The following is a 9,621-nucleotide window of genomic DNA, read 5'->3' on the forward strand; positions in this document are numbered from 1 at the left end:
TAAGAAGCGATGAAGGTCCTTGGTAGTAAAAGGAGAAATCATCACAGGAAAATCTGTCTAGCAGGCTTAACACAGAAGAAATTGCACATTTGGATTCAGAATCCCCTGGAAACTTAAAAACTGTATCAGATGACTTCTGTGAGTGAGACCCTGGTTTGGAACCCCAGCATCACAATAAATAAAAACAGAAAAGCAAAAAATCTCCATCAGATCTAGTTATCATTTAAAGTAACTGAGGTAAGTTTGAATTTTTTTCTATTTACCCCTATCACTGCTTTAAGATGAACCTACAAAAACTATGTGATGGTTAGTTCTATGTGTCAACTTGACTGGACCTCAAGAGTACCCAGATCAAATGTTGTTTCTGGGTGTCTCCATGAGGATGTGTCACAATAAGATCAGTGTTTGAATCAGGGGACTCAGTAAAGCAGATGGGCCTCCCCAACATAAATAGGCCTGATCCAATCTGTTGAGGGCTTAAAGAGAGCAAAGAATGGAAGAAGGAAGAATTCTTCCTTTTTGCTTCCTGTCCACCTGCTAAGCTTGGACATCTGTCTTCACCTGCTCTCAGACTGATACCAGCTCCCCTAGTTTTTGAGCCTTTTGACACAGACTGGAATTGCATCATGAATTTCCTGGGTCTATAGCTGGTGGATGGCAGATGTGGAACTTCTTGGCTTCCATGATCACATAGCCAATTCCTCATAATAAATTTCTTCATAGCTGTGTGTGTGTGTGTGTGTGTGTGTGTGTGTGTGTGTATGTGTGTGTGTGTGCATGTGCATACATGTGCATATGTGTATCTTCTGGTATATGTCCTACTTTTCTGGAGAATTGACTGATACAAACTATGAAGAAAGTGCCATGCTGTTTGGAATTTACAAAGAAGGAATCAAGGGGAGACCAAGGAAATGACCAAATCAGCCACAACCAAGAAACCCTAACACAGCGGTATATTTGCATTAGGATCTGTATAGAAACTTGTTTTGACCTATTGCAACTGTTGCTTTCTGTTCCAACATACTTTATATGAATTCTTGCAGAGAAGGCACACCTGCCAGGAGGGAGCTTTTTGTGGTAAAGCCCAGATCTCTGACTCAAATCCAAATATCCTGTTAGTTCATTGGGCAGGAAGATTGGAGCCTCCAGGAAGTAAAGAACAAAACATTTGGGGGAAAGATTCTTCACAGATTTTTATGTTGACTCAGCATCAATGTAAAAGTTAATTTTGCTCTTTCTTATCCCTCATGCAGGAGGAGAGACTGTTTACTCAGAGCATGGAGCAGGTAGAAAACAGCTTCACTTGCAAAGGGTTAAACATTGTAGCTAGAACCTGCCAGCCTGTGTTTTGAAGTCCATCAGTTCTGAAGATCTCAATTTTGAGTTTTTCCAACTCCTAAAAAAATACTGTTTTAAGGTGAATTATTACAATTCATTAAATGTAGTAAAAGTACCAGATTGTGCTTCTGTTTTCTTCAGATATTCCTTTCAAATTCAGTCAAGACATAATTACTGTACAGAACTACTTGAAGCCTTTCTTATTTTTACAAAGAAGAATGGTGGGGTTGTAGATAGAATGCCTGGTTGCTCTGGCCATGGGCAATCAGATGACCTGGCACCACAGCATGTCAGAAGAGCTGTCCACACAGAGGCCACATGGAGGGATGAACCGGAGTTGTTTGCCAGCAAAGGCATCTTAAGTTTTAAAAACAGAAATGAATAAGAAAGAAGCACAGGGAATGAGTGCTCAGTCCAGTTCAAAAGGACCACTTGCTGTCTGGAGGGCAGTGCAGACTCTATCCACAAGTCCTCCAAGGTTCTCCTACACTCCATTCTTTTCAAGAGCAATTGCATTTTCAATGGTACATGCCTTAGGAGAGGTAAGGTGTGGGTTAAATAATTTGTTACAGTTGGAGAAAAGGCATGTGTGAACTAAGAGAAAAAATAGTAAATGTGCACAAAGTGAGGATTGCTGAGAAAGAATAAAGATAAGCAGTGTAAATTCCTCTGCTTAACACAATGCATTTCTAATAGTGCTCTCAGTTTTTGCAGATTGTTTATTAAATAAGCAAACTCCGTACCACAGATGGCTATTTAGACCCACTGTGCATCCTTAAAGTCCTTTTACATTTTGGTTTGAAAAAAATAAAAAAAGCTAGAATGACATGGATACCAAGCTTTCAGAGTGATGAATCATGGATGTGATGGAATATTGCAGGAACAGGGAGTAATAATCATCTTATCCCTCTTGGCTAGAAATCCTTTGGTTTGATCCTCAAACATCACATGCGAATGCACAGCATTCCCTTGTTACTCAGGAAAAGTCAAAGACCAGGGTAATTTACTCAGGATGGCATTAGTTGAACTCCTATGCTAGAGAAGCATTAGTCCCAGCTGGAGCAGTGGAACACAACATTGTCTTCACTAGAGGATACATATGCATTTGTAAGATACACAGTGTGACATCTGTAGCATGGATGTTTGTCTTATTCACACCTCTCCATGTGTAGATCAATTTGTTCAGAGACTGAATTAATCACTGCTCATTTATGGAACACCAGACTGGGTGCTACCAATATGAACTGAACGTGAGTCTAACCCTCCATGTGGTCTTTCCCTTCATGGTCAGTAGACAGTGTAGTCTGTAGGTGCTAAGTAACCATTACTCTTGGTTTAATGTCGCAAATTGACAAGGATTTGAGGAGAATTGAGTGAGAACTTGAGGATAGTGATAGGAGGGAGTTAGAAAAGCCACTGGAAGGAAGGTTCCAGTGCCAGGTTGAGGGAGTTGCCTGCTCCATTTGGAAGTCAGAAAGGCTATGTTTGCAAGATGAAGTAATGAAGGATTACAAAGTTTAATGATTAATATTCTACATGTGACCAAACCCATAGAATATACAATACCAAGAGTGTAAACTAATGTGCACTATGGACCATGGATAATAATGACATGCTAACACAGGATTGTAGCTTCTAGCCAACACACCACTCTTGGGGACATTGGGAGAGAGGGGCTATGCACATGTGGAGACAGGGCAAAAATGGGAAAATTCTGAGCCTTTGTCTCAATTTTATTGTGAACCTAAAACTACTTTAAAACATAAGGTCTGCTTTTGAAAAAAAAGTAATTATTGTCTATAAGAACCACGGAGACTCAAGACCAGAAAGATTATTTTACATTTGTTTTCCCCTACAAAATAAAAGATGTACTGTTCATCCTCTCCAATTCACTCCTCTTCCTGATTTTTTGTTGTTTGTTTCTTGTTTGCTTGTTTGTTTTGAGATGGGTCTAATTCCGTTGCCCAGACTGGTCTTGGATGCCCAGGCTCAAGTTATCCACCAACCTTAGCCTCTTCAAGTTGCTAGGGCGAGAGGTGCAGGCCACTGCATCAAGCTTCCCTCCTCTCCTTTCTCCAGGCCTCCCTCTGATTCTGGAATCACCTGCCACCTGAACTGACTCAGGCCCTGCTTCCTTCTACATCCTGAGTAAGCTACCAGAGAACACTTCTAAAGCACATCACAAAAGCTTGCACTGAGTCCCTAGTGAATGCTTGAAAATACCTGCCAGAGATTAGCATGAGACCAAAAGCTAACCACAGCCTGGGCCCTGTGGACAGTGACCATATCTCCCTCAGGTGTTCTGTTTCATGCTGCTGCTTCTGCCTACTCCACAGTGCACTGTGCCTCCTACACCACAGATTCAAGTCTTGCTCTTCCTTCAAAGTTCACCCATCGCTTACTTGAAGTCAAAGGAAAGTTTCCCTCCTTTGATTCATGGCCTATAATTTAAACTTCTTAGAAGGTCTCACATTGTCTGCTGTTTTCTATTGTACTGATTTGTTCAAAGACCTCACAGAACTGTCATTCCCTAATGTCCCTTTCACAGGCAACATGCTGACTGTTGGTGGGTGGGTCCCTTACAGTGTACCTTGTACATTGTAGAAGCTCCATATTTAGTGAGTGGATACTGTCTGTTTTAAGGAGTGCCCATGCAGAGTACACATCTCCTGTGACTTTCCTTCTAAACATGAAAGGGGAGAATCTGCAGATAGACAGTGTTAAGAGAAGTGATGGAGAAGCCAGGTCTGTGTGACCTCTCTGTCCCTAGCACCCAACAGTACCTGATGCCCACTGATGCAAACTGTTGACCTGGACAGGCTGGAAAGTGGATGATGCTGGCCAAGGGCAGGGATGGTTCTGCACTATGGAATAGGGCAACACTGAGGCTGCAGAGAGTCAGGGAGGATGCTGAGTCAACAGTTCCCAATGAATTTGTGAATGGAAGAAATGTCAAGTGGAGAAGGAAGTAAAGAATGAAATATGAGGAAATAGAAGCAGTGAATATAGATTGCTCTTTCAAGAAACTTAGTCAAGATAATGGGAAGGGAAGGGATGGAATGATTTATAACATGAGCTGATTTCATGGTCAGCTGCTCCTGAAGAGCATATGAACAGGGACCTCTCCACCAGGAGGCAGCAGGGGTGTGGTATCAGAGGTATGTGAAACTTGTGATGTATTACACTCCCCTCACTATCACAGAGCCTCACACTTGTGCAGCTAGTTTGTTGTGTTCAGTATTGTGCATCCTATTCTTTGTTTTTTTAAGCATCTACAGAATTTATTCAGCATAACCACAGACACATTGTTTCCATTCTGTCACCTAGACACAAACACAGATACAGCACAATATCCATATTTAGCTAAATGCATTCCTTCTGAGACTTGTTTTTATATGTCACAACCCATCATTTAAATAATGGATATTTTCAATGTCAATTCCTTTGTTGACTTTCTCAACATCTTCTGCAGACATCTTCATGATTCCATCAGGTAGAGCATGCTATTTTCCTTCTTCCATGATTGCAACAATAGTATCTACTGCAGCAGAGTAAAGCTTAGCTCCAGGAGAATTTAAGCCTGGACACTTGATATTTGCTTCACTGAGTACAAATGTGATGGCTCCTTTATCATCCTGCTGGTGTGGCAGAAAAAAAGGATATTTGTGAAGTAACATTAGGGTTGGATAAAAAGGCCCTTGTCTTTGTCTAAAAAATGGTAATTCTCCATTTACTTTAAGGATTTCTATATGTTCATGGCATCAGACTATTTTGACAGGATCTTTCTTAAACATGATTTGATTAAGACACAGTTCAATACCTGAAAATTGCTCTATAAACTGGCTCTTAATACCCTTAATAACTGATGTTTTCAACTGGATGAAGATGGAAACATTCTTTTTCATCAGATTATTGAACATGATCCAAGGTGAAGGCGGTGACAAGAGGGAAGGGACTGGAATGGGAAAGAAGTTAAATTAGAAAGGCTCCTGTAGATACCCTTACACAAGGAAGGCCAGTACTGAGAGTCAGAGTTGTCCTCCAGAAGGTCCACAATCTTAAGACAGACATTGTGATGGTTAATTTTATGTGTCAACTTGGCTGGACCAAGATACCCAGATAGGTGGTCAGAAATTATTTTGGATGTTTCTATGGTGTTTTAAACTGACATTTAAGTTTGTGGACTTTTGAGTAAAGCAAATTGCCCTCTCAGAATGTGGGGCAATCCAATGTGTTGCAGGCCTGAACAGAACACAGACCAAAAGACTTACTCTACCCTCAGTGGCAGAGAAAGAGGGACATCTAAAGAATCAGCAAGGTCAGCTCTGCTGGTTTTCCACCTGCCAGCCAATCCTAAAGATTTTTAAACAGCCAGCCTTCATTATACACATCATTGGTGAGTTGGTTCCTTAAAAAAAATCTCATTCTCAAGATGATCATTGTATACAGACACATACAAACACACACACACACACACACACACACACACACACATTATATATGTATATGTATATTCATGTATGGTGTATATATACCTATCTAGATGTTTGCTTATTCTATTTATATATATAAATATATATATATATATAAATATAAATATATATATATATAAAATCACAGACATCCTATTAGTTTTGTTTCTCTAGAGAACCCTAACTAACATAGATTTGAAGAAAGCAGAGCCAGAGATGGCAGATCGTTACCCATAGTGAATGAGCATGCTGTAAAGAATCACACAGAACCTGGAGAAAAGAAGGCTGGCCTTCTGCAGAAGTCTGAAGAGCTACCATTGTGGAAAGAGTGGTCAGATGTATTTATGGTTCCCATCAGTGACACAGTGTGTATAGACTGGGTTTGCTCAATGTAAGGGATATCTTGCTAATAATCTGAGCTGCTGACAATGAGGCAGGAATTCTGACAAGTAATGGGTCTCCTCATCTGTCAACGAATGTGCCTGAGCAGGAGCTGATGAGCATCATCAGGGATGCTTCAGAAGGGAGTCCTGTCCAGTAGGAAAACTGGATTAGCTCAGGCACCTTTTCACTTTGTCATTGGACAATGAAGGCCATTGCTTAAGGACCCTATCTGTGCAGTGCTCAGTTATTAGACCTGGATCTTTGGGAAAGAAAATGCTAGATTTTAGGATACAGTGCAAACATTCCTCAGTACTTCTCAAAATTATTTTGGTTGTCCCTTACTGATTAACATCTCCTAAGTGACTAATGGGTACTAGGCCCTGCCAAAAATGTTTAAGAATACCACTTTCCTATGGTTTCTGCTTCTTTTATCTTTTGCTTCTTTTCTAGCTTCAGGTGTGTCTTCTCTGCCTTTAAAAATGTTCATCTCCTCTTCTTGCCATGTTGGCAAATAGAGCACCAATTCTGTGGGAAGTTTCTTGACCATCCTAGACCCACAGAAATACATTTCCTGCCATACTCCACTGCACTTTATACTCATCTTGGTTACAGAACAGAAGAAAAATTAACCAGATATATTTTTTTTTTAATTTTTTCACATTCTAAGAAGATTGTCAACCACAAGAAAGCAGGACCTGGTACTGGCTTATTAAAGCCTAAATTTATTGAGAGATTTAACTTCCATTTACCCCACAGGAGAATGCACAGATGGAAGTGCCTGAGAAGCAGAGACAGCCAGAACAGGGAGGGGGAGATGAAGGTTGTGACATTCTTGGGGAATGTCCTGTAGGATTTAGGCCTAGACCCCAGTTATATTCAGAACTGTTAATGGTGGTTTGCTGTTTGTGAGGAGCCTGCACCTCTGAATCAACATTAGAACTGATCTGGGATAGTGGCACATGATTCTTGTGTCCAAGCTCAGCCTGGAAGCCAAGGAGCCTGTGAGAGATTCCCTAGTAAGCAGACCAAATGTGCAGGAAGAAATTGTTCACCATCTACTTCTATAAGATCTCCAGAGCACTGGAATGTCCTCATCTCCATTCTCTGTGCCCTCTCTTCTGTTACACGTGTTTTCATGATACAAATTAAGTCACACATGCTTAAGAACTAGGTGAATGTAGCAACATATTGTGGATGCTGTATGGTTCATGGAAGACCAAGGCAAGATGTCCATTGCTTCATCTATAGCAAAATGCCATACACTGTGAGGTTTATAAAGAACAGACATGTGTTCCTCACAATAAAATAGAAAGTCCAAGAACAAGGTGCCTGTAGATTCAGTGTCTGGTGAATGCCCACATTCTGGTTAATGGACAGCACCATCTTGTGTTTTCTCAGAAAGTGGCGTGAGACTCTCTCTCTGGCCTTCTTTGTAAGGTCACTTATCCCATTCCTGGAGGGCTCTTCCCTGGTGATTTAATCTCATCCCAAAGTCTCCACCTCCAACATCATCATCCTGAAATTAAGGATTTCAACCCATCAACTTATTTTTTATCATTTTTAAATTTTTTATTTTTTAATTTGTGCTAATTAGTTATACACAACATTAGAATGCATTTTGACACATTAGGAAGCACAATTTTTCATTCCTATGGCTGTACATGGTGCAGAGTCAAAAGGGTAGTGTAATCATACATATATATATAGGGTAATAATGTCCATCTCATTCCACTGTCCTTCCCTTCCCAATCCCCTCCCTTCCCTTCACTCCCCTCTGCACAATCCAAAGTTTCTTTATTCTCCCTTCCCCCACTCCACCACCCTATTATGGATCAGCATCCACTTACCAGAGAAGATATTTGACCCTTGGTTTTTAGGATTTGGCTTATTTCCCTTTGCATGATAGTCTCTGGCTCCATTCATTTCCCTGCAATTGCCATAATTTTATTCTTCTTTAAGACCAAGTAATATTTAATTGTGTATAGGTACCACATTATCTTTATCCATTCATCTGTTGAGGAGCATCTAGGTTGGTTTCACAGTTTAGCTATTGTGAATTGAGCAGAAACTCAAATATTTATAAATCAAAATCAATGAAGTTTTATTCATAATAGTCTTAGGTTGGTGGAAACAACCTAAGAGAGATGTGTCTAAAATGTGGTATAATTAGAAAATGGAATATTACTCAGCAATAAAAGGAATGGAATTCTGTCACATGTACTAAATTCCATGGATAAACCTTGGAAATATTATGCTAATGAAATAAACCAGACACAAAAGGATATGTTATTATATGGTTCCATTTACATGAAATATTTAGACTAAGCAAATATATAGTGCCAAATAATGGATTAGAGGTCACCAGAGGCTGGAGGTGGTGGACAATATAATGAGACAGTTAATGTTGAATGATTGTTTCTCTGGTTCTTGCTCATTTATTCCTGTTTATCTATCATTGAGTATTGGAAATTAGACTAACAAAATTAGTGGTTGTAGTGTTTCTGTGTCACACAATGAAAAAGTTCTAGAAATAGTCATGATGGTTGCACAATGATGTAGATGTAATTAGTGTCAATGAATTATACACTTAAAATGGTTAAAATTGGAAGTCTTTTATATCCTACAACAGTTTTTGAAAGTTAATAATGTAGGGTTGGAGGTGTAGCTCAGGTTTGAGCACTTATATAATGTACAAGTCACTGGGTTTAATCCCTAGCTCTAAAAACAAAAGCTAATAATATAATGTATTAAAGTACATCAAATTAGAGAATAGCTGAATTTTGTGGTGTGTGAATTATACCTCAATAATGCTGTTTTTACAGAAAAGGGAAACCTACAATCATAGTTTATCAATGTTAGTATCTCCACTTAGTATGAACAAATCGAGGCCAGGACTTGAGTCTTTTCATTTTTATTTACCCTGTGACTCTTCTAGTGTCTGGTGTGAGGTATACCCAGTGACTGGGTCTTCATCTAAGCATCATTGATGATTAACTAGTTCTTGCTACATGATCTTTTGTCATAAAAGTTTTCTTTCTGACCATGGCAGGTATGTTTACTTTTTTTTTTCCTTACTTACTAGGGTGACAGGCTTCAAAAGACAATATCTGATAGAAGTGCAATTATTATGCCTGCTTTTCTAACTGGTGAAAGATTTCCATTTTGTTTGAAATTGTAACTTTCCAAACATGCCTAGCTCAGATTGATGCTCATAATCCTTATTTCCCCCTTTTCCTCTTAATTTCCTTTTAACCACTCTTTATTAGTCTTTACATCTTCAGAGATAGATAAAATATTATCACAGAGAGAAAATTGAAATATTTTCTCTAACACAAAATAACAAAAATTGAAAATCTTGTTATACAAAATAACTCTGCCACTGATTCTTTTTTCTGCAGTTTTTTTCAAAAACATGGACCCTTTGGGC

The 9,621-nt window shown here is 39.3% G+C and overlaps 1 pseudogene; it reads right to left on the reverse strand.

Annotated features, from left to right (window-relative positions):
* Positions 1-4,697: 4,697 nt before the first annotated feature.
* LOC124974449 (malignant T-cell-amplified sequence 1-like) lies at positions 4,698-5,258 on the reverse strand (annotated as a pseudogene).
* Between the last annotated feature and the right edge of the window lie 4,363 nt (positions 5,259-9,621).

The sequence above is a fragment of the Sciurus carolinensis genome, unplaced genomic scaffold (genome assembly GCF_902686445.1).
Source record: "Sciurus carolinensis unplaced genomic scaffold, mSciCar1.2, whole genome shotgun sequence".
NCBI lineage: Eukaryota > Metazoa > Chordata > Mammalia > Rodentia > Sciuridae > Sciurus > Sciurus carolinensis.